Source organism: Pseudopodoces humilis, chromosome 6 (genome assembly GCF_049639895.1).
Source record: "Pseudopodoces humilis isolate 2021_Gansu_Grassland_sample_001 chromosome 6, ASM4963989v1, whole genome shotgun sequence".
Taxonomy (NCBI): domain Eukaryota; kingdom Metazoa; phylum Chordata; class Aves; order Passeriformes; family Paridae; genus Pseudopodoces; species Pseudopodoces humilis.
Genome location: NC_142205.1, coordinates 49,642,281 through 49,669,031, shown reverse-complemented (window position 1 = coordinate 49,669,031; position 26,751 = coordinate 49,642,281). Strand labels below are relative to the sequence as shown.

Sequence of the window (26,751 nt, the reverse complement as noted above, 5' to 3'; positions counted from 1 at the left end):
TCTCACATTCCCAACCATATTTCCAGTATTCCATTATTTTAACCCCTGGGTCACCTAAGTACCACAGAGCCACTCACCGACTCCCCCAGCAGCAGCATCGGGGAGAGAATTGGAAAAGTGAGAAAACTCATGGGTTGAGATGAAGACAGTTTAGTAGGGAGAGCAACATTCACGCACATGAGCAAAGCCAAACATGAAATTCCCACAGGCAGGCAGGAGTTCAGCCATCCCTGGGAGAGCAGTGCCCCATCCCATGTAACAGGGACTTGGGAAGATGAATGCCACCAGCCCAAATGTCCCCAAGCTGCATTCCCCAAGCATGATGCCAATGGAGTGGGATATCCCTTTGGTCAGTTGGGGTCAGCTCTCCCAGCTGTGTCCCTTCCCAACTTCTTGTGCCCCCAGCGAGTGATAAGTGAGTCAGAAAAGGCCTTGGCACTGTGCAAGCTCTGCTCAGCCATAATGAGAATTTCTCTGACTGTACATTTGATTGCTCACAGACTATTCATTTTGCCTATTCAGTGTTGGGAAAACACGATGCCTTGTATTTGGGCAACAGCATCTGCAGAAAACAATTCCTAACAAAAAAGTGGAATGCAGTTGTGACTTTGGTCTCCACATGGCTCTGCTGCCCCCTAATGTATTTCTTGGAATAATTACAGGGGATAAGAGTAACCAGAAAGAAGGAATTCATTATTCTCTTCTATATTTGGTTTAATTACGAACTATAATTCACTGTATGCAATTATTGCTACTCAAGCATCCCCTTAGTATTTATGACAATCTACAGATGACGTTGCTACTTCAGAATCATCTGTGATAAGGAACAGTGAACAGTAGCTGTTGAGGGCCTTCAAAGGGACCCTTAATCTGTAATTTGAGATGATGTGACAAAAGCACAAAAGAACAGGGTTTATTATTACTTTACTGTAAAAATCTATCTTACAACAGAACTCCAGAGTTATAACCCAGAGTTTACAGATGCATCTGTCATGTCTCAGAATGGCTTTAAAGTAGAACTGTTAAACTGTGAAAGTTCTTTTATAATATGAGAATCTTTTTTTTTTGGTGTAGATTTGACAGCAGATTGCAGATTTACAGCATACCAGCTCTAAAAGTGATTTAACAACCTAAAAAATTTAAAACTTTGAAAATTCGCTTTTGCCACAGATTGATATAGACCTGCCAACTGCTCTAGTAGCAGGATTCACGCAATCAAATCCAAATACCTTTTGAAAAAGACATTCATATATATCACTACCCTGACCTACACTGATACACTTTAAAGATGAAAATGTCAAGAATTATGAGGAGATAAAGGTTTTAAATAGGAAAGAAATCACTGATAGGTTTCTTTGCAAAATGTTTCAGATTTGGAACTTGTATTTTTAATATTAAAGTTTCCAAGCATTAGTGTGATGTCCGGCACTTTTGAGACTAATAAAAATTAATACAAGATATTAACATCCTGAAAACACAAGAGCTATCACAGCTCATTACTCTCTAAGTCATTACTTTCCTAAAAAGATCAAATTATGAAAAAAATTATTTAAATACTTCAAGAATGTCTATGATCCAACAGGTGTCACGTATTGAAATCTTATATGACATGCTAGAACTTCAAGATTTTTCTGCAACAGCCCTTCTGTAGCTTAGAAAGCAGCATCAAAAGTCTACATATTGCTTGACTTTATTACAGATATGAAACAAGACACTTCTTTTACATATATATTTTTTTAATCTATTACTCCCTTTCTTATGAGGGGATTACAGGGAGGAAAAAAACCTCATTGATTAATGAGCTATTTGTTCTTTTTCCATTGTAATTTAAGACTGAGGAGGATTCAGGAAAAAAGATAAAATATCTTCATTCTCATCATTGTTTCTCATACATTATGACAGATTTTATCATTCTAGCACAAAATTTAATGCAAACAGCTTTATCACCTTTTCCCACTTGGGAATGTGGATAGCAGTCAGCTTGTCTTAGATGATTGCACAGTAAGAAAATACATGAAATACAACAACTGTAACATGGATTTTTCATTGCCACTTAGCTCCATGCTTTAGAGCCTAATTCTTTCTGTAGTTGCGTTGTTTTAGTATTTTGTAGCTGTGGGCACTGATATTACTTCAGAGTCATGTTATGCTCTTGTTCTATAATGTTCACCCTACATATTAAAGTTCCAAAAGCTGAATTTACCATTTTCTTCTTGTCAGAAGAACTTAATTATACATCTAAAGTGGGTTCCATTTCAAGTTATAAGTATCATTCTTCTTTGAGAGTAATAAGAACTACTGCCTGAGGCAAACAGCATCCCTGATCAGCTCCCAGTAGCAAGAGACACTGTTCCCATATATTTATCTTTGCTAGCAGCTAGGGACAAAAAAAGAGTCAAAAAACCTTCATACCAAGCTTAGGAATACTTAAGAAGGCATGAGGAAGATCAGACTTCTGCAGCATCCCTAGAGGTACTTAAAAGACATGTAGATGTGGCACTTCAGGACATGGTTTAGTGGTGGACTTCACAGTGTGGGCTCAGGGGTTGGATTCAGTGACCTTAAAGGTCTTTTCCAACATAAATTATTCTGGTTTTCCAGTAACAGGACTGCAATTGCAGCACTTCGTGGCACAAGGATGAAGGAGAGAGAAGTTAAAATTAATCTCTTTCCACAGACAGCACATCCTGTTCTGATTTTTTTCACCTGATCCCCACTTCACACTTCCCAGCCAAAATACCCACAGTCCATGTGGCACCAACCTGGAACCTTCAGCCTTGAGATATCACAAAATTGCCATAGGCAGGTCAGGCTCCAAGGCAGGAGAGAGGAAAACATCACACAGCAGCCAGAATCCATTTTCAAAATGAGTAAACCTAATCTATCTAATGAATCCTTTTAAAAATGTCCTTTCAGACCTGCGATCATCCTTGATGTCCTTCTTTGTACATATTTAAATTTTAAAATACACTTTCTGCATGTGAGACTTGAGACTCCCTTACACAGTAAAGTCAGGATTTTTTTTCTCATATTGTTTTCTATTTTGTTGACAATTACTAAATATTAATACATATAATTTTAATTTCTTCTAACTCATTTGGTGACACCAAAGCCTTTCTCAAAATGTTCATAGAATAGATTAATTAAATCAATATTACTTCTTGTTTCTGTTAGAAAAATCTTTTAAAAATGTGTGTCATGCACATCCTCATCTCTTCTCCTGTTATTAACCAAATTATAATAATAATAATTTGCATACCTTAGTTACTCAAGTCAGTAGTTTTATAAGTGAGTTTCATTAAAACAATTAAGGTATAAGTTATTTGTTATATTCTTAGTACTGTTTTTTAAGAGGTATGTGTAAAATAAAGGGGTAAAAATCTGAGTACCTTGGGAAGGTCTCTCAGCATCACTTGCATTCACTTCTCTTTCAGAGACAAGGATTTAAGAAAACTAATGCACAGCTTCTTTTTTAGAAATTGTTCTCTTGTCAGTTCATTGGGCTACAAGGACACTTTTAGCTACAGCAAAATCTGTAACTTCAGATAAGTAGCAAAAAAAATAATTTAGGGAATATGACAGCCATGAAAAACAACAAATGCAAAACTGATTTGTGAACATCAGATAACATTTGTCTTCAGGGGCTACATTATAAGAGTCTTACTACAGAAAAATAAAAGAAGAAACTAAGGGAAACAGGGTACATGAGATAAATAATAATTGCAACAAATGGTGCCTTCCTACATTTTTTCCATTGTTGGCAAACTTACTCGAAAGAAGAGGATATCCTAACCAAATCTGTTATAAGAGTGCTGATGACTGTTGCCATCCTAAGTACAAGGTTTCAGACTTTTAATCTCCAACTCTACACAATTATTTACCCCTGAAGTTGCAAGGGAACTTAAACAGGTTAACATGGGATCACTATGATCACATACAGTACAATAAGTAGAAAGAATTAGATCAAAAAACAAAATTTTGAGAGTAATTCTAAGATTGAATCTGTTTCTCTGTGAATAAAGCAATGCCTAACTGCAAATTTATTTTCAGCAGAGATTTTGTTGTGCTCATATTACTCTGTGGGGTAACAGTGAGAACTACTGCAAAAGTTTCAATTTATTTGTCACTTTATTTCTAAACAGCAGTGAATGTGAAAAAAGATCAAGAAAAGAATATATAGTTATAATAATTATCACTATTCAACAAGGCTCAAAAGAGGCTAAACTATCACCTAGAACAATTACTAATGGGTAGTAGTAGTAGTAGTATTACTATTGTTGTTGTTGTTGATGATGTTATTATTATTATTGTTATTATATGTGCTGTTCCCATCTTTGTTTCCCAAAAAGTCTGAAGTGACAAATGCTGACCACGTTACATTTTCTGCTCCCACAAAATGCAGTGCTCTAGTCAAACATGCCCTCTTTCTGCTTGCACCCCAGCACCAGATAGATGAGCTCTTTCTTTGCACAAAGTCTGCCATTAGAACACACAGATTATTTCCTAAAGACATTTGATATCACAGCCTGGGAGATCTTTTCAAGCCATGGAGAAATATGGGAAGATGAACAAAGGAACACATTTTCTCCTTTGACACTAAATTTAAACTCAGAGGGATTTCATTCTCCATATAATTATTTTTCCTTACCATTAGGCTGGAGGGGTTTTTTTGTAAAAAAAAGAAAGGCAACATACAAAGGTTAAAAAATATTCACTGCCCTTCATGGGTATGAAGAGGTAGAATTTCTTGTTAAAGTTTTCAACCACAGATTTGTAGAAAAGACTGAAAAAGCAGCACACAACCTCAGGAAAAGAACTGCACAGAGACGGCTACAGATGGCGCATTTCCCCAATTTTTCTCAGGGTACGTGGGTAAACTGAATTCTGCCCACTTCACCGTTGCAAACATGATACAGCAGAAAGCTTTGCCCTTTCCAATGCTTTCAGGGAAAAAAAAAAGAAAAAAGGATTTATAAATAGTATCTTCGGGCTACTGCAACTCCAAGAATAAACATATCCATACTGCACCCACATGAAGAAATCATGCTCCATCAACATCTGTTCCAGAATTACACACAGTAAGGACCACTCTAAAAAGCTGCTACAAGTAGAAATTAATAATGAATCTCTTCCCATATATATATATATATTATTATTATATCTCCTATTATATATCTCTTCCCTTATAAGTGATATCCTTGCCATTTAGGTGAAGTATCCATGATTTTTATTCGGGTTACATCTGTGAAATGCTAATGGAGCTCTCACATGAAAGATGCACCAGACATGGATCAGCGTTCACCCAGTGACCTGCCTCTGACGCAGGACAGCCAGCAGCCCCTGTGCATTCAGGGTCTGGAAACCTCTGCTTCTCTAATCATTTCTGGAGAAGACTTTGTGCAAAAGAAACTGCAGACTTCTGCTCCTCTCTTTTCCTGGTATCACCCTCATTTGAGGTGGATGTAGACATATGTATCCACCTGAGGCTGGAAAGAAACTCCTGTGATATAAATATTTCATAAAGACAGTAAGCCAATAAAAATAGAAGCATTTTTTATCTCCACTGAAAATTACACAATTCACACAGACATCTCCATAGAAAAGAAATTTCACGGCATGAAACTAACAGATGTAAAGTTTGCCAAAATACCAGAATAAAGAAATAAAAATAGTTGTATTTTGGCTGGTTTACATGAGAAGTCCCAGGCTTCTAATTCAGTGTCAGAGACAGAGCCATTAGATATGAAGGAAAGTTTCCTAGGTAAGATTTTTTAATGAAACTTGTAGAAATAAAGTAATGTAAATAAATAATTTTAAAATAACAATTTAAAAAATAAAGCACTAAAATATATTTTACAGAGGTGCCCAAGCAGTGTGAAAAGGTGCTTTAGTAATGCTGTATTACTATTTCTGATGCACATAAGATCATGTAGAGTCTGAATTTACTATACTCTGAATTGCACTATACAAAGATTCTGGTTAAAGACAATGTAGCAGTGAGAGATGAGTACATTTACATTCAAAGTTTTTTAAAAAAAAAGGGAGGAGGGAAACGGGAAAAAAGGCTCATTACACAAAGAACACTTATCAGGGAAGCTGAAGAGCCTCATATCACCATGAGAATAAATTATAAATATTTTTAAATTATGCAGATTAAATAGTCCAGATTTCTAATCCTGGGCCAGATATTGTTGGGGGTTTTTTTGTTTTGTTTTGGGGTTTTTCTTTTGTTGGGAATATTCCCAAGAGATTATTCTCCTTACCCTAGCATTTCTTCCTACATCCTGCTGCAAATTCGGCATCTGTTTCATTTTTCAAGCTTGTCATGTGAAAATATCTAGCCATAGCTTTCCACCAGAATTCTTTCCGCTGCTCAATCCTCACTCTGCTCACTTTATCTTCTTCCAATCTGCTGCGAGGTTTTGTTGATTCATTTTCTTTTCCCATTGCAGCTGAAACTAATGTTACCTATTGGGTTACTGAATGGATAAATTGCATAAATAGTGTTTTTCTGGAGAAAATGAGATGCTGGTCTGGTTGAGGACAAGTTTGGTATAGACACATACTTGTTCCAACTGTTTTCCCTAGATCCAATGCTGTATTTTAATTTTTCATGCATCTTTTCTATTTATCGTTATTTTTATATATATATATATACTTCAGTTGCATCCTAAACATCAAGCTCAGGATTAAATTCTCCATGCAATTAAGTACTGTTCATGCACATGAAAAACACAAATGGAGAAATGCCAGTTCCATCACCAGAACAATTTTTAAAATTAGCAAGTTGCTTTGATGAGTGCAGACCCAGATTTGCACTTCATACTTCCACAATATGTTAATAACAATTGCACAACATCTAAGACATGCTGTGGAGGATGTGAGAGGTACCATGTTGTGTTACTTGCTGAAGCTGAATATTAAATATCTAGAGTGGGGAGGAAAAAGCTAAAGAAGTGGGGTTTGAATTTTCACTGTTTGCTTGTTTTAAAGGTTGTTTTCCCATCTATGATTCTATGAAAAAATAGATGTTATAAACAAAAAGCATCCCATCCTATCCTATTCAATCTGTGATTCAGGAGATGTTCTCAGCTTCCACACCATGTGATTTAAACACATTACATATTGTAATTCTCTCCAAAGGGTGGTGGTTGTTACATATAAAATGTTTTGGAGGTTGCCTTTGACCACATAGTATTTTCCATTAACAGATATAATGTATGCATCTATACATCTACACTCTTTGTATTCAACCATGCATGTCAAAAAGAATTGCAAGGGGTTTTGCTATTCTCTTATCACATGAGCATTGCTAGAAATAAAAATCCATTACCATAAACCATGGAGTCTCTCATAAGGAGTACTGAAAATGGAATCATATTAGGAAGAAAAAAAAAACTGCTTATTGGCATCCAAGACTGCCACAAGCCCACCCTTCTCAAATAAAGCTGCTTAAACAATATAATCTACACAGCTAATTGAATTTAGTACATTCTATTGTTTTCATTAGGTACCAGGAAAGCAAATGCTGACAATATAAATGTGTCACCACAGTAATCTCATCTCACCTGCAAACTTTCCTTTCTTAAAAACTTGATGGCATTTTTTTCACCTGATAGCTGAGAAACTTCTCTTTCAAGTGAAGTTCTAGAGTCTTACAAAATAGATAAAATACATTAAAATATATTAAAATGGTAGGTTTTAACAATCACTGTATTCAGGATGCTGGAATTTTTCTTTATTCTGTTAGAACCATAGTCATTCCAAAAGAAAAATAAAACTATTCTGGAAAACACAATGAGTTATATATATGTGTATATATATATATACATATATACACATACTAATGAGTTTTATTAGGTTGAGTAAGACCCACTAAAGTATGCCATGGTGGCTACACAAATACAATATTGAAGGTTTCAGTAAGGTTGAATGGTATAGGGAAGAGGGGGAAGACAGTCGTGTCTCATTCCTAATGCCATAAGGTGAAAAGCAAGCATGATGAAATCAGTGCACAATTCCATACTCATGAACAAGATCAGGGTCTAGCACCAGCAGTTACAAATAACAGGTCATGGGATCCAAAGCCATTCCTGATTCAGACACCGTCAGAAGCCTTAACAGAAGTCAGCCTGACAGCTGCTCAGCAGCCGGTGGGAACTGAGAGCACAGTGTTCTTTATCCAGTTGCCAGTGAACAGCTGCCTGGCTTGGGGAAAAAAGCAGCATCATACACTGTCAGCAAGACAAACCAGCAGACTCAGCAGTTCTGTCCTTATTTTGCCAAAGCCATGTGGCTGCAGTAAGCATCACAACAGCCCTGTACTAACTAGCCCTCCCAAAATTCCAGCGTCAGCCTTAGCTCAGGACTGTAGTGGTACTGTCACGTAACTTCTGGTTGGCTTTCAGAGCAAGCTGTGCTTGCCCACGGCTGCCTGTAACACACCATGTGGGTGTATATGGGGCATCTCGCCCCAGGACACCCTTTATCACCTTCCATCAAGAAATCAGTGAAGTAGAGCATTTTATTCATTAAACCTTCTGCTAAATTGGCATCTACAAAATCCTGAACTAAATAAGTTAAACTAGCTAAATCTCCTGATTTATCTTGAAGTCTCCTGATAAATCTTCAAGTTACCAAACTGAGCCTTTTCCCAGTAGCTTCCTACCACTGGGGAAGCACGAACCCAAGAGCAAGACAAGACACAGAAGGAAAATGACTCAAGCTTCCAGCTCCTCAGTGTTCTGGGCACGCAGAGGTATCGCTTCAGTGCCACCCAAGATCCCACCCACATTCAGAAGTAGCACAGATTGCTGAGCCTGAGCTTGGATATCTGAGTTGCTGTTACATTCCCCAGCTGCAGGTTTGCCAGGCTGCAGCTTTCCTCAGCCTGGGTCTTCAATTCACACGTTATGTGATCACTCATACCTCTTCTATAAGTTGCCATCAGTGCAGAATACCTGTGCTCAACATTCACATCACCCAGCTGAAAACAATCACCCACACTCTAAGGCTGCAGGATACTTAGGATCACCGACTTTCAAAGGAAAAAATGGATTTTGTCTCAGAACCGAAGCAAGCTGAATTCAATCTTGTTCACCGAGCCAAAAGAGATCCTTGCACAAGCCTGCACAAATGCAAAAGAGACCAAGATCGTATTAAATAACCATCAAACTCTACAGCACCACCAGAATTCATACTTGAGTTCTGATTGTGTCCTGGACAATTAGAGAGATATTTGTTCTCAGTCCTACACTTATTATTCTATTTTAGGAACTAAAAGGCTTATCCCTTCCTCCTTGTCTCGTCAGGGGCTTTATGCAGCCTGTGGCCTGTTTCCATGGTAACCATAAAGCCAGGTGGAATGTACAGATGCCATGTGGAAGTGCACTTCCAGCAGCAGGCAGCAAGGGGTCAAGGTGAAAGGATTTCATGGATATATTTTTCTCAAAGCCTTTAGAAGTTAGATCAACATGTCAGGGGTGAAGGGAAAAGGGAGGGTCCAAAGCTAAGCAAAAAGTGATTACAAGAGGAAAAAGAAGAACAAAAAAATTGAAAACTAAGACCACAAAAGTGAAAAAACTAATTGCAGTAGAGTAGGATGGAGAGCTGTGACCCGTCTCTAGAAGCGGCACTTGCATCAGCAAAACCCAGTATTTGTTCTTTGTTCTGCAAAGCCATGTACGTAACTGCAATAGGACTTGCACAATTGGGGTTTTGTTGGGTTCTTCCCCTCTACTTACTGTTGGATGCATTCTCATTTTTAAAAAAGCACTAGCTATTTTACAGAGAGGCTTTTACTAAAATCCCACTGCTAATCCCCTTTGGGATATTTGATAGCATGCCAGCTGTATTGTGAGCTCAGAGGAAAGCAATGTAGACATTTTACACAGCAGGCACTATAGGCTCTACAGCTGCATTCCATAACTTACCCCTCCCTCCCCCTAATACCCAAACAGCACTTTAGGAGACCTTTTCAGCATTTTAGGAGAGGCCTTCTCCTGTTCAAGAGCCCCCACCTCATTTGTAAATGAGCTTCTCATTCCCATTTCTGAATGTATAGCATCATTTTGTAATTCAGCCCTTAAGTACAGGCAAAAGTTACATTAGAAATTACTTTTCTGGAAAAGTAACAGGGAAGGAACAGCAAGTCAGCACAACTTGCCTGATCACTGTGGATGAGGGCTTGTGAGGGTCAAAAATCTTTCAATGTGCTCCAGCTAGCAGCCACATGCACAACTAAGGGCAGAACAGTCTGTTAGAGCTGGCAGGAAGGTAGAAACGGCATGAGGGTGAATCCAGTGGAATGGCAAAGGGCTGTCTTTGTCCTTTTGAGCTCCTAGGTTTTGTCCTGTCTGCATTTATTTAATTCCATCCTTTCCTTCCTCTGGAAAATAAAGTGTAAATCCTCATTTTGTCTTTCAGCTTAAGTCAGATCTCTCCCAAGGAAATCTCAGTTAAAAATTAATAAATACAGAAATAAAAGTAATGCACTGTAGATCTAACTTGCCAACTAATACATGCTGTTATTCCACTAATATATATACAAAAAAAATATGTGCAAATGAGGACACACCATATTAACACCTCTAAAAATGTAGATTCCTCAGGGAATGAAAGACCTTAGCTAAGGTCTATATATGCTGCTAAAATACTTGCTTTGTAAACAAAGACACAGCAGTGGCACACAATTTAAGATTCAGCCTACATGCCTGAAGGTTACTGATGAGATGGGAAAGGAATATTCATTTTGTTTCAAACACACTTATAAAGACAGTTCAAGAATGAAATCTAAGTAGTGACTGCTAAGTCCAATCAGCACCTTTACCAGAAGTAAAGATCATTCCCAAAATGCTAATCAACTTTGTGCACTTCTGCTGTTATACTTGGGAAAATATATTTCTTCTGATAGGAGGTCAAACTTTTACAAATATTTTCAGAATTATTGATGTTTTTTACAAAATACAAATGTTTTGCCAGGTGGCTGACTTCATATGATAAAAGTTTTTCTGGATACTCCTAATTTTGATCTCAAATCGTACCTTCAGCTGTTGGATTTGTTTCAGTTATTTAGTTTTCACCAAAACATATGGATTTCTCAGACATCTTCAGAAACATATCCAACTTAGTTCCACTTCATTATATATATATTTTAAAAAAAACAAACCTATCAAAACTTTTTAAATACAAGCACAAAACAGAGCAATTTTAAACAAGGGGAGGAGATTAGTGTCCCAGTGATTAAATATGCATTGATGTTATTTCTTCTCTACTTCTTGTTCACTTCTTCTGTTTTCTGGTTACCTTCTGTGCCTCACCTACTATGGACCACCACAGCTGCAGCTCGCCTGTCCTGGAGTCTGCTTTCTTCATCTCTAACTAAGTTTCCATTCCTCCCACATAAGCATTCATGACAGAGGATCCCAGGCAAAGACTTTTGAGGTTTTAGCCATCTTATTCAATAACGTGATCTGACTGTCCCTTCCATTTAGCTTTTAGGAAGGATGTCCATGCACTTGAACTCATCTTGAATGAAGTCCACAATTGCTTCCGAGTGCCTGCTCCCACATAATGCAGTTTCTTCCCCTGCTTTGTAATTCTAGTTCACAAGTAACTCAGTTAGCAAAGTACATTCTTCTTAGATTCACTGGGCCTTTTGCAAGACCTCTGGAAATGGAAAGGTTAGCGTATAAACCATGCATATTGCGTCACAATTCATCAAATGTTACTTACTGCTTGCCCTAAAACCACAGATGCTGACAGGCACCCTGTCAGCAGTGTACAATGCCTGTGCTAATGATATCAACCCAGAGCTTGCATGGGCAGCTTTAGCTGCTGAATTATCTCAAGTACCCAAAGGCTCTCTCGGCTTTGACACTACACACAGTGAATCAGGGAGTCCTCACACTCTGCAGTACCTTCCAGCTTCCTCCCCCACATGCTTCCTTCTTTCTCCAAATCACCAGAACAGACCAAGTTTCCAGCACTTCCCTGTGCAAGCTAACACTACCATCTTATCAGAGAACTGAAAGCAGTCTTTAGCCTGCTCCCAAATGGAAACTGAACTCTAGAGAAGGTGTTTTGCTGGGCTGGCATGCATCCAGCGGAACAATTATAGAATGAAAGCGCATACATCTGGTTCTTTCCAAGCTAATTTCTTACCACGTTCTTAAGTTCCTTGGGGCTCTATGCTGTATCAAAGGCTTTAAATATCAGGTGCAGTGCAAAAGCCTGCAGTCACCTTAGACCCATCACTGCAACCAAGCTAATCAGGTCTTTTTAAAAATCTGATTAATAGGGAAGTCATATTCATACATCTCAGTTGCCTGGTAAGAGACCAGAGGAAACCTGGACAAGGTTTCAAGCTTTGACTCTCAGCCAACTCTGCAACATTCTTCAGTCTCTATGTTTCAATAATCAATACCTGAATTAGCCTGGGCTTTTTTTATTTGCAAAGTTACACTATTTCTTTGCTAGTCTCAGAAGTTGAGCAGACTGTGCAAGAGATTATAGTCTGGAGCACTGTTGACAGTTGAGCATGTCATCAATAGAAACAGTAACAGATTCACATCCTTTTATTTCTCTGATGACTTGAGGAAAGAACTAGAATGGTTGATATTTTAATCTCTTTTTTTACCTACTTAGAATTCAATATTTGTAAATCAGAATCTCACAATTAAGAATTTAAACAACAGAACACCTGAGGTAGTGTTACAATATTTTTGACTCCTTATGGCAGAATTTCCAAGTGTTTTATAAAATATCCTTCTAGCCCAGATACCAGAGAACACTGACTTTCAGACCTTCTCGAGCAAGGCCATATCACATCAGTATTCACACAGACAAAACACTCTTCTTTTGTATTCTCACTAGAATTTGCTTTGTCTTACGCTGGGGCTTTTCATCTTTAGCTTTAAATTCCAATGAACAAGAAATTGGCATGCTACCAATTTACTCTAGAATGCCTCACAGGGTTTTGTCTAGGTAAGGAACAAACATCGTTTCATACCTTTAACAGTTCAAATAAAATTTCTTTCTTCTTTCTTTCTGTTTCTCAACTGTCTCTTGGCCAACAGTGATGGATGAGTAGTTCTAAGGTGCATATTACAGACTTGTTTGAGCTTTGGATAATGAGATTTCTTTTCCTGCAGGTAAACTCTGCAGCATCCTCAGAGGTGGCTCACTTAACTTGTCTATCAAAATTCCTCTTTTCGTCCATTACAGTAAAATAATCATCACAAGGAGTTCTCTCTTCAAAGATAAAGTCATTTTAACTGAGGCAATCCAATTTCTTGGTTCAGCCTTCTGCACATAGGATATTTTCCCAGTCTGCTCTTATTTTACACCCTTGCTTACCTAAGCCCTTTGGATGTTCAGCACATCTTACGCAGAAGGCAGTCCAAAACCTTTTTCTTTGTTTGCAAGCTAATTGTTTAGTTCCTGCACTACTTACAGCATCTTATCTCAGCATTTTCCAAGCTGACCAGCAGCTTCCATGTCTCCTTCATTTCCTGGACAACTTTCTCGGCCATGACAGCCAGGTCACTGAGCACCTCATCAATCTGTCTTGCTCTTACAGACAGAGAGCTCTGTGATTTGGCTTCCACATTCACCCAGACACTTCAAATTGCAGGGTCAACAGACTTTTTATCTCCCCTGACAAAGCATTGGAGGTATCCCAGAAGAGACTGAGAAAGAATATTTTAATTCATTTTTCAAACTCTCTAGTTTCCTGTCTCATTTCTTGAACTCCTTTTAGCTTTTCTATTTTTTTTTTTTTTTTTTTTTTTTTGCCTTTCAGTGCATTCATCATCTCTAACAGTTCTGTTTGGGCTTACTGGGAACATCACCTCAGTAACTCTCTTCCTGGAAACTCTCTTACTTTGACACCAACACACCAAAATTCAACCTTCATCTAATGGAGGAAATTATAGTGTCTCTGCGTAGGTTGAATGCCTTGGGTAGCACTTTCATTGTTTCATATGTTATGACCCTTAGAAATTACTGAGTAACAGGGACAGGGTTAGCAAGGGCCATCACTGTTCAAGTGGACAAGTCCATCTACCTGCCCAAATACCTGCCTTCTGTGTGTCACTAACACAGCACCCGAGCAGCAGGCTGGCTGTGGAGGGCATCGGCATGCAAAGCCAGCAGCCCAAAGTGAATGGGGTACATCCACACCTTCTTTACCTGCCAATTCCCTCTCTGCTGGTAGCTGGAGAATGGTAGAAGTCACTCCATAAGCTCTGCATCATGGCTGGGCTGTGGTGCTGCTGCTAAGGCACCTGTAGGGCTGCCTCCTGTCTGGCACAAAGCAGAGACTGCTCATCTGCAGAGCAGCATTTCTGTTTAGTGTCAGATAAATCTTAAAACAAACAATAACAAAACCCCACACACCACAACCACACAACATTGAACCAAGCATGCCCAGACAGAAAGAAAAATTGCACTAGTCTAAGGACTAGCTCTTGTTTGGATCAGAGCCACAAGTTATCAGACATTGGAAGGAACTAATTGAATTCCAATTACCTATGATTTCTACAAACTCCAGAGCATCCAAAAACTGAGTATCTCACCTTTCTGATGTTGATAAATTAAGAGATGTGTTGGACAATTGCCATCTATTTGCAACAGCACAGGTTATACTGCACTTTTAATATGTGGACCCCATTTTCCTCTACAGCAAATTTGAATTTGTCTTTCCTGAACAATTCTGGGCAATCATAGCTATGTAGAGATCCTAAATAAGATCTAACCACTAAGAGACAAGTTACAGCTTGAATTTTCATGCTGGCAACAGATCAAGACATCAGTGAGATGCTAAAGAGGAGGTATTATTAAGGATCTGTATATTTGACAACCTAAGAGGAGATAAAGCCCTGGATTAATGCACATGTCCCTCTTAAATGAAGTCTCTTAAGCCTCATGTTATCCATTGCAAAAGAAAATGTAGACTCTTGATTAGAGGCTAGACTGAAAGAAGCACAAAACAGAGCCCATTTTTTCCCTTGTTTCACCAAAGTAGAAAAACTGAAAAGACTAAAATGGTTGGGTTGTGCCACTTTCTGCTTGTTTAACCCTTTGCTGCTCATGGATCAGGTTAATGAAAGTAGGCTCAGGAAGAACACCAAGTTGCATTTTGAAACTATTTTTTTTGTTGATGTTTATTTACACTTATTTTTCATCTGGCTTGTCCACACATATTTTTGTGCTGCTTTAATTAAGGACCAGATGCAGCAAAAGAGATACAAAAACACACATACAGAAGGATTCTCTCTGTGCCAGGGCAACATCCCGTTCTAATGCCTGTAATCAAAATTAATGTTGGCAGAAAATTTACACTGAACTAGTAAATATTAAACTGTACCCAGTACTGACACAACTGAACAGTTACACAACTCTAGCTTACAACTATTGTTCCTACCAAAACACTCAATTTCAGCAATTACTGTCTAAGTATTATGGAAATTGTCTCCATTATCATCAGTACCAGAACGCTTGATATCTTTTAGATCCCTTTCCTTCTCAGTCCAAGATGCAGTAGCCAATGCATTTCCTCAGTGCTGTCTGAGGGCTGTAATTACGCTCAGCCTGTGCCTAGAAAAGCCTCGTGCCCAGTCCATTTAATTTCCCTGACAATCTCTCATGAGGCACAAGTCTCACCAAGCTCATTAGTATCTACTCCCACTCCAGCAGGTAGATCTCAGACTTCCAGGGTCTTTTACTTGAAAGGCTACTTTATTGACAACTGTATACAAAGGAAAGGATTATTATGAATAAAAGATTAAAGGAAATCAGTGGCTATTGACCATTCAATAAAAGTAACAACAGCTATGCCAGCAAAACTTTGCAGTGCAAATCTGACCTAAATGACTACTTGAATCAAGTCTGAGAAAGAAAAGCGGGTTTACATCCTAACATGCAATTGATACAGTTAAATAATACCTATTTTACTGACACACTAGTATCTGCATAAAGGTGACAACTACTTCTAATTATATATGTTTAAAGTATCACTTTCTTATAAAATCATTTCTACACTCAGGGTTTTATCAGTATGCCAGTTTTATATTGAAAGGGAAAAAAATATCTTTATTTACTAAAATCCTAGCATCACACAGTATTTGGATCTGCTCTTTAAGGTTTGGGTAAGATAAAACTTAAATGAAGCAATTAGAAGATCAGGACAAACACCCTTTCCCTCAGCTACAGAACACTTAACATTTTCCAAGGTTTAGTCATGCTTTGATATTTATTCTGTCTCTGCCCAGAAAAATAACAGACTTTCTTCCAACAGATGTATTTGCATCTCAATATATGTCCTTGGTAACACTCAGTAAGACTTTAGTGGATTTTTCTAAATGAAAAAATTCTCTGTATGTCTCAAAAGTATGGCACACTCTTGCATTTAAGTGTTTGTTAGGTAGTATAATATATACAGCTCTGTCTCTGAATTGTAAATCGTTTAAGAAAAAAATCATCTCACAGAGGAATGGTAAAATCAGATGCTGGAAGAGGTACTAATTCATATAGGAAGAAGAATGACTCATCCTTTGTGAAAAATTATCTCAATGGATTCAGCCAACACCAGCCTCATATCTGTCAGGCTTAGAGAATTTCTGGGAATCTAAAGAGCCTGACATTCCTGTCAGCTCCAACAACGTGTACCCTTAATCAAGATACGCACATGTACATTGATGAGACATCGTTCCTGCCAACTGATCTGAGGGTTTGCCTGCAAAGAGAAGCTATCCCAGAACTCACAAGGGTGTGAATGTAGTCTGTCCACACCAGGAGCTTGCATTGAACTGGTATCCTGTGGTAGCTCTTTTATCCTTTTTCCCTTTTAACAAAGGGCAAATATGAAAGCAATCAGTACTTTCCTGTTTTTTTATCAATTTTAAGTCATATTTGATGTCTTATTTATGTCCAACTCTAGATTTTAATAGAGTACTTTATGTGGTACATTGGGGAAAAATACAGCACCTACATAAAAAGAAAAAGAAAATTAAAATAATATGCTCAGATTAAGACTCAATAGATTCAGAACACCAAAGGAAGTGAGAACACAAACAGATACATTTAACTGAAACATATTACCTACAGTGTTAAAGATGCTTGCAGCAGTACATAAATCTCTTATTAAAATGAAAGGAGTTTTACTGGGAATTACATGCAAAAAGATTGCTGAATCTGTTTCTGGATATATAGGATAGCTTACAGGCTCTATTTGCAAGAAGGCGATCCTTAGAACAGCTTGAGGACTAACTTCCCTTATATCTTTCATAATAATTTATTTTAGATTGTTTGAAATATAAATCATGTGCAGAAAAAAAACAGCAAACCCACAACAATCCTTGTGCATGCTTTCTGGATTATTTCTTCTTCAATAAGCTCTGAGAAGTGGAACATGAAAGATGGTAATTTGATAACCTGAATCTATAGGCCTGGATTTTCTTCCTCCAAAGAAAATTAAAAGGAGACAGGGTATTGCATACATCCCTCCCTGTCTGGATACTTCTATCTGTGGTGCACATTCACCCTAAAATAGAGACAGACAGCATAAAATGCCTGGAACGCAGTCTGTCTGCTCTTTTCCCTTTGTAATTATTTTCTTGCACTATCTGTGATGAGACACAAGTGACAGTCTCAGTTTCAGTCTGGAATTTCACTTTAGAAAGCCCAAGCATGACAAGTTAATTCTGCTGTACAGAACGTCTGCTGAGCACTTTGCAAACCCCTCAAAAATAACCTCTTTGATGTGTGCCTTGGCAGGGCAGCCAGGCTGCAGCCACACCTCGCTAGGAGAATACAGTCAAGACCACCAAGAGTCCTACAGCTGACCAAACACATACACAGGCATTACTTTGACAAGTTTTAGAAGGCAAAAATTAGAATAATAAACATTGGCCATCCTTTTCATCTTAATTTAGCTCTACTCTACACGGTGAAATAGCGTAAGTTCCCTACATATTTCAGGAGTTAAGAATAAGTTTTTTCCTCAGGCTTGTTCATCACCATTTTGCTCATTCAACACGTCTTACAGAAATTTAAGCCTACATGGTGAAAGATTATTACAGTTCTTACCCCACTGAACAAAACCACTATAATTCAGCAACTGCACTGAAGAGAAGGAAGATTAACTATTATTTTCAACAACAAAGCACAAACTCAAGGCATAGTAGTTACAAAAAAACAAGATAGCAGGCATGCCATAATGCACGTAGCCACCTCTGTCGTTATAAGGTTCCTCTCACTCAGCAATTACAATCTGCAGTAACTCCATTTAAAGAACTGCTACAAGATCCAACAGCAAATCTATGCATTCAGCCTTCCCTGAGTACATTGGTTAAACCACTTAGGATCATAAAGACCCCCTATACCTGAAGATTACTAAAAAATTAATTAAATAAATAAAGAAAGAAAGAAATAAAACCAAGCTTCTTTCTGGTACATGGTTTAAGTCCAGAGTGGAGAAAGAGTGGGAAGAAAAAGAAAAGCTGAAGCTAATGATTCTGAACAGCATGGCAGCCAAGCAAATTGCCATCTTTTCCTCAATCTCAAGATAACACCCTCCCACCTCAAGGCTGAGACAAAATCCTCTTAAATAGGACTCAAAGGAAATGTGCAACCTCTGGCTGCAGGGCTTGGCAACTGTGAACGGAGCAAAATGTCACAGGCAAGGGTTTTGCAGTGGGGCAAGACAAAATAGAATGTAGGGGAACCTACAAGTGTTGATGAAGTTGACAGAAGAAACAGTCCATAGTTCAATGTACTTATAATTTCAGTACAAAATGTCAAGTTTAATTTATACATTTCTAGTTTCCTCCTAAGATTCTAAAAATCAACAGGCAATTTTAAGATGTCATGAATGCTAACAAATATATCATCCTCTTTTTTAAGATCAGTCATGGAGGTTTTATACGCTACAGGTTAGATTCTCACATTCAGGCATTTCAAAGAATAAAAAAGGGATTTTTTTCTTCTTGTCCAAAAGCACCATATAATATATAGCCTCAGTGTAAATAAAAGGTAACTTCTTCAGAATTACAATATCAACCAGCATGAAAGCAAGCTTAAAAAGCAAACTCCGTTTTATTCTTAGGTACGTCGTATCTATTCAGATTATTTTCCTTTGATTTAATTGGAATTGTATCTTTTTCACTTGAAATAAGAACACTGGAAAGCATGGCTAAGTATCTTTTGATTTTTCTATATTTTTATGATGATGTCTTTTAAACCCAAAAATCATGGCTGCAAACATGGGAAAGATTAGAAGAGTTCATTCTCCTTCCAGACAAGATAAATCTGAGCCAGTAAAAATGCATGGAAAGTTACAGTAGGTTATAAGGACCCTGTGAAGGGGTTATTTGAGCTCATTTTCAATATAGAAAACAATCATTTTTCACTTCACTGGCCAATTAAATGAGTTCAAACAAACCTCTCATATCCTGGGGCAATGCAAATTTGCAAGTAAAAAAAATAGCACTCAATCTTAGAAATCCAAAGTAGGAGATCAAAGGAAAACACATAATAGTACCATAATGCAAATGAGTTTTTGCCTGGGAAATAAAAAGCTCTGCAAAAAAGTCCACGACAGCAGAATTCCTAGAGCTCAGAGTTCTGTAGCAGGGTTTGACTCATCTTCTTTGCGAACAAAAGCCTGACCCTGAGGAAAAGAGCTTGGCTGTTGGACAGGCACTTTCAGCTCCCCGAAGTTTGAAGCTTTGGAAATGCTTAACTTCCACTAAAATATTATCTATGACTTTTTTTGTTCATTTTGAAGTGATTGTATCCTATCTGCCCTGCACAACAAAAACAACCAAAAATCCATTAAAACAAGCAACCTCAAGAACAGCACAGTTTTTCAGTCAGAATAAAGACCTAGGGGTCCAAAAGCCTACAAGGAACTGCAGTGCATTATTCCCTTATTTTACACTCTCTGACAACCATCTTAATGCTTCTAATTTTGTAGAGTAAGGTATAGGGGAAAGTGGATGAAATATTCCACTGAAGCTCTGAGGCAGAAGTTCCAGTTATTGAAGGCTCCAGCTATTTATGTTTGTTCCCTCCTGTAAAATTACCCGAGGACTTTTTTACTTGCAAGCCTTCCAATTTATCAGGGTAATAAGCCATCGCTACGCCATTCACTGGTATTGTTTGCTCTCACTTCCAGATACTTTATGTAGATAAGCCGTTTGTAATGCTGAATTTTGATAGCCTTGGATGCCGCAGGAGTCTGAGTATGAGCCCGTGTGGGCTCTGGGAGGCTCAGCTTAGATTTGGGAGAGCTTTGATGTTGTCAGAGCACACAGCTGCTGCTCAGGTCTCATTGTTAGCCCCGGAGGAGATGCAGAGGTCAGCTGGAGTCAGGCAGGCATAAAGAGAAGAGGCTTCCCTGCAAACACTGCCCTACAGTCTCTGCAGAGGAGGAGAACTAGGAAGAGTACAGGGTATACAAGACAGTACAAGGGGCCAGGTGGGCAGGAGAAAAGGGAACAAAAAAGATGAGGTTGTCTCTCTCTTCACAGTGAGGCAGGCACAGCTCTCCAACTATGCAATTCTAAGCACTTAGCAACAGAGGTTTTCAGTCTTCTCAGACCTACATCTCCATGTAATTTGCAGGTGAGATTTGCACATTTTATTTGCACATACTTCACTTGAATGTACTTGTGAATTACACATCCAAGTCCACTCTGTTGACAATATTATCATAGCACACAGGTGTACCCACAGGCCCTGCTCCAGCTAATCCCTGAACTATTCCTGGCACACCACCAAGCAGCAGTGACTATAATGAACAACAACAGCAAAGACATGATAGCCTTATCTTTCTGGCAAGAGCTCTGAAAGCTCCAGAAACTCATCATCACTAAAGCAAACCAGAGAGAGGAGGGAAATATGTTTTCACAAAGCAGCAGTCTCACTGGGGCCTCCACTTATGATAACATTCACAGGGGCTTAGAAAACTTCCTCTAATAAAACAGTCAGTAAAGACTCATACAGGACAAATGCATCAAGGTAAACAGAGAAGCAAATAGCCATTTTAAGTACATTGGTTCATGACTTTTTATTCTTTTTAAATTATTTTCCTTATAATTTTTCATTTAGTTTCTAAGTCTGTGGAAAAAAATCGTTTTAGGGGCTATTAATTAAGAGATATTAAGCTGATTTAAAATTTAAAGTTTGGGTAGTTACCAGCTTCATACACAAAGAAAAAGGGCATAACCTCAAACATAACATCTATAAATTCAATTTTCAGCAATACAAAGCAGCAATTAGATTACTTGAAACCCCTTATTTCACTTAAACGTGCTTGCAGTTCTTGCCATCATCAAGAAGTGCAGGAAATGCAGCTGTAGTCAGCCCTGTAGCAAGAAGTTTAAGACTTCAAAGCTAATTTTTCAAAGGCCTCTCGGCCTGTTGTTGACAACTGTGTTTTTGTTTCAACTCCAGAGGTCCTTATAACTAAAAATATTAAGATATGGGTACATACATGGGTGTTTCTGAATGCAGACTAAGATCAAATAAGAGCCCTTTTTATGCAGCAACAATCAACAGGCAAACCACAGTACCATTTGAGGTGATTGGGAGCTCAGGGCTGTGACACAGAGCTAGGAAAGGCAACAGTAGATAGCACTGGGAAACTGCCATTTAAATAAAAATTTTCTTCGTAAGGCTAAAATAGAGGTGATAAAATAACCTCTTCTAAAACTTCCATTTTTTAATCTCCTTCTTTATAGGCTCTCCCTCCTATCACCTCCCCTGCAGCATCAGTGTGTCCCCCCTCGTTGCTGGGGTCTGTATTTCCTCTTGCAGATTGCAGGTCCTGTGCTGCTGCAGCTCTCCTCACCATGCCAAAAACCATTCAGAGTGCACAGAGTCAGCACTGCTGATTCCTACCTCCCCTTCTCCCGCGAGGGAAATCACTCCTAACCACAATCTCCACTGCCTGAAGATCAAGATACGTGGTAATTACCTTTGTTGCCACTTCCACCCCCACCTGCAGTGCTCAGGATAAAGTTTTCAGGCATGACAAGTACCTGTGTGGTCTTGCAGTGTGTCACAATCCCTGACAGGCTAAATTAACACTGGTGGTGGGAAAAATATGCTATCAGAGATACACAGCACTAAAATAGGGCAGCTTTGAATCAGCTCCAAGCTTTAAAATTAGAAAGCCTGATGAGCAAAACCAGTATATTAATACCTGTTATTAGGAAAAGGATGTATCTAGCAGTTTTTAGAAACAAAGCTAATGTGACTGGGAAGACACATGTACCTATACAATACATAGCCTACATCTCCACCTTTAAAGGGTCATGCTCAGCGCTGCCTAGGAGTGATCCCAAACACAACCATACAGTTCCTGGAAAACAAGGTCCAAGGTCCTTCACATGGAATCAGAATAAAAATCTGTCACAGTCTCACATCTGTCTCCCAATATTCTCCTCAGTAATGACCAGAACAATGAAACTTTCTATTCTTGTACTTTCTTATAGTATGTCAATTTTAAGGCTTCCACACAAGTAACCTAGACTTTGGCCTACAACACCGATGAAAATAATCTTTAAATGATTCAACAGTATAGATTTGAATTAATTGTAATTTAATTATTTTTCTATTTTGTTTTGGTAGCTTGTCCAGGAAACAATGAAGGAATGAATGGAAATATTAAAGAGTCCCTGCATTTCTAATTGCACAGGCATTCACTTCTGTCTGTTATCTGATCCTCTCTAAATGCTGCTATAGCCTGGATGTCTTCTAGATTAGCATCTTTCCCTACATGTCAGAACACTGCTACTGACCACAAATCCTTTTCCATCTTACTTTGTAAATATGTTTTACAGATACTTTTAGTCTCTCTATTGCATTCTTTTCTCCTGATGCATCAGATCAGCTTTCTCCCACAACTTGGAGTATAATAGACAATAATATTTTTTTCTTGATCTCAAGTCTAAGTTTACACTACAATTGTAAACTCTTCATGGTCTGTTTTACTCTCTAGTCCCTTCATAGTCCAACTGCTGCATCAGCTATCAAGCCACTGTCATATGCTTGGAATCATCATCCATCAAGCCCAACCATCCTCACAGCCCTTTCAAGTATCATCTTAAAGATTCTAGACTAAGCAACCCTCTTTTCACGTTCATCAGCAATCCTGATGCCCTGTATTATTCTTCAGCTTGTTGTATTGAAATTGCCATCTTTTTCAAGTAAGACAAAACCTTACGTACAACCTGAGGAACTTAGAGGCAACTGAACCTGCTCCCATAGGCATGATTTTTAATGAAATTGTTTTTGTCTTTCTAGCCCCACTGGGGAAAGTAAAAATATTTTTTGACGCTAGAATATTCTTATGTTTAGTTTTTAACATGGACCAAACCTTAGAAAGGCAAACAAGAAGTGACAAACCTGGCTCAGTGAAGTTGGTTTAGCACATTTGAAAAGTTTTGAGATGTCCTACTGCTACATATGTATACATAGATTAATACCCTTTTTGAGGAAAATCAAAGGGCATTAAGGAAGGAGAAACTGATACCAGCATTTTGAGATATAAAGCCCTCTGCTGATGCAAATCCCAAGAAATCTGCAGAATCAAATATCTAGATTTAACTTTTCAAGCAGTGACAGAGCGAAATGCTTCAACATCTTGAGAGTAGCTCTTGTGGGCATCTGAGTGTCTCAGAATTGCCTTTCTGAAATTCTCAGCCTCAGTGAACAGGCAAGCTTACTAAGCACTTGCTAAAACATTCAGAGGAGATAATGGCCTCACTGCTGGTGCCTAGGTGCAGATTTTCCCTAATTCTAGTTTTGGAAGACACTGGGGTTTTTTCAGAAATGCTGCAGTTTATTCTTAAGGCTATAATGGTTGTGGGTTTATTGGCAATACCATTGTTGGTACATAGATTTCAACATTAAAAAATAAATTCAAAAATCACAATCTGAGGCACTTGCCCAACCCTTCATGGAGAGCAGCATCTTCATTGCCTAAAGCAGCACTTTACTGTTATAGTTTCTCCATCATACACGTTTTACACACACACAGACACGTCCCCTGCCTTTGCTGATACACATTAATCACTTTCACAGCTTCAGGTGCTTTCCCCACCCCAACTTCTTCAGCAGTATGGTCTAAGGAAATTTAAAACAAAAAGAAACTTGATAATGAGCAACTCAGACCAGAACTCAGCATCTATCTGAAAATTCAGTCTTCTCAGATTTGCCCAACTGCATGATTTCAGCTATAGAAATGACAGATGTTATTTCAGGCTAAGTTTCTTGCAGCATCTCAAATACATCATGAATTTTGAGAACTTGCCCAGGAAAAATGACAACTCAAAAAGTTGCTTCGATCACATCCTGTACTCAGAGTTACCTGGTTGTAGAGGGGGCTCTACCTCCGAGACCCAGAACAAACAATATGCAACAAATTATTTACATTCTGTAATGCAGTCAGAGAAATATGACTTGCAGCAGCTCAAGGCATAGAAAGACAAAAAAGAAAAAAAATAAAAAGCCCATAAAAAACAGAAAGAAGGAAGGCGTGCAGCTGCAGCAAAATGCTGTCTTCAACAGGAATGTCAAGATTGTAACTTATTTGGGAAAATGACTAATTCTGTAGCATGGGAAAACATAAGCCTAAGGATTTTGTCTGTGGTATTCAAAGTTATTATTTCAGGCCCCCACAAATGCAAGAAAACCCCTTTTTTGCTGTTCATATGCAATTTATACTTTTAAGGTACCCCAGAAATAGCTATGTGCAAACACATATTTGCGTGCATGTACATATACATATACATTAAATATATGTGAAGATAGGTAGATAAATGTACATATTGAGTGAAAGTTTTTATGAATTTTTATGAAATTCAATGAAATCTCAAGCCAGTTTTACAGTTAAGGAGCCACAAAACATACAAGGTCCTCCACATATGAACATCCTAAGCAATTTTTACTACTTTAAGATATATAACCTGAATTCTGATACTGAGAAACCAAAAATGAAATAAACTACAGAGTTTATATTTTATCTGCCTCAGCTGAAGACAGGCTTTAAAAGGATACAGTCCAGGCAGTTGGATCTTCCCTTCTCCAGATTAACACTACCGATGATGTTGTGGGATGAGGCATATCACTGCCTCAGAATTGCAAATTCCTCTGAAGAGAGTCATCTGACAAATACATTGTTAATTTCCTAATTTCAATCAGAATTAGTTCAGTCATCGCGTGTGGCAAAATCATTTCTTGACAGGGACAAAACAAATGGAGCCAAAATAAAGAAAGAGTGGCAAGGAAGCCCCCAAGCTCACTGAATTGCAGTGCTGAAAATAGCAGAAAGATTTAAATAAAAAAACCCTGACATATAAACTTCTGTAATGTCTTATGCAAATTCTGAAAGTTTACTGATGGTATTAAAGCACTGCAGTATTTTGTCTGGCACTGAGGGATAGTGGGATTTTTCTTGGACTTTTGGGGGTTTTGGCTATTTGGTTCTAGCGAAAAACAGGCAGTAAACAACAGATTGCTTGTTACCCATCAATTGTTGAATGGGCATGCTCATGGCCATAAAATCACAGACTAAAATAACTTGCCTATACCACCTAAGAAGTATAAAGGTGATATTTCAAACCAGACTTTTTCTACTTTAAAATGTGCTTTTCCTTGTATTATAATTTTGTGGTTTAGGCATCACTAAGGGTTGAACACAACAGCATTACCTAACAATAGCTTTGCTATTATAATTATTATTGGTCAGGTAGAATTCAAATTATTTCCACTGGTATTACCATGTCTGAAGTAGTTTTCACAAATTAAAAATTACTACAGAGCTTACTTTTAATTACCTTAAATTAGAGAAATTAACGGAAGCAGAGAAACAAATAAGGCATAATTATCCTAATGGAGGAGTATTGTTTATGTCATACTAAGTAATATTTAAGTATAAAATGCTTCATATTACTAAAATAAAATGCAGCATAGCAAACTCTGCTGCAAATGTATTCCCTTCACTAGGTTAAGTCCAAAAACATTTCTTTACAAATGAAGAAGTACTAAAGGGACACAAGAACACTGTATAATTGCTTTGTACATCTAACAACCCCCAAATAAGCCTTTACACAAGAACATGATGGTATAGAAGCACTTACTCAGAAACAGCAGTGCAAATCAATAAAAGAGATTTTTCCAATTTACCTCACACACCTCTGATTTAAGTAGGAAACTTATTAAAATTAGGAGATGATAGTTAGCCCATATGGGGAAGAACATACTTATTCTTATCCCCAGAGAAGCTGAGGATCTCTGCAGACAAACCCTGTGAATATTTTAATCCCTTTCATTTTATGGTATTTAAATTTACTGAGGGAAGTCAAGTTCTTGTCAGCCTTTAGGGGGAATATAAACTCCCCTTCATCCTGCTCAACTTTTAGTCTCAGAGCTGCCATGAATAACTTCCATAAACACAATGCCAGCAGAGGCCGGCGGGCCAACAATTTAACCCAGATGTTTCATAACAAGCCTGACTTCGCTCACCTGAGCCCTGTTGGGTTTTAGTCAGATCCAGCTGTGTCCCATCACCAAGGAATAGCAACCACCTGCCCAAATTCTCCTACCCAAGACAGCTGTATGCCTGGATGCTGGTTAGGTGAGATTTACAGACAGGAGTCCAGCTAGCAAACCTCCTCCATAGTGAAGGGAAAGGCAAATATTGGCAAGGCCCCTATCAATCTCACCTGGAAGCAAAGTCCTTCC

General features: G+C 38.1%; 1 long non-coding RNA gene across 1 annotated transcript in view; it reads right to left on the bottom strand.

Annotated features, from left to right (window-relative positions):
* LOC148184181 (uncharacterized) overlaps positions 1 to 26,448 on the bottom strand; it is an 86,988-nt gene extending 60,540 nt beyond the window's left edge. Inside the window, exon 1 of the long non-coding RNA XR_015772773.1 lies at positions 26,314 to 26,448. This is a non-coding gene — a long non-coding RNA (uncharacterized LOC148184181). The remainder of the gene's footprint in view (positions 1 to 26,313) is intronic.
* Positions 26,449 to 26,751: the final 303 nt, after the last annotated feature.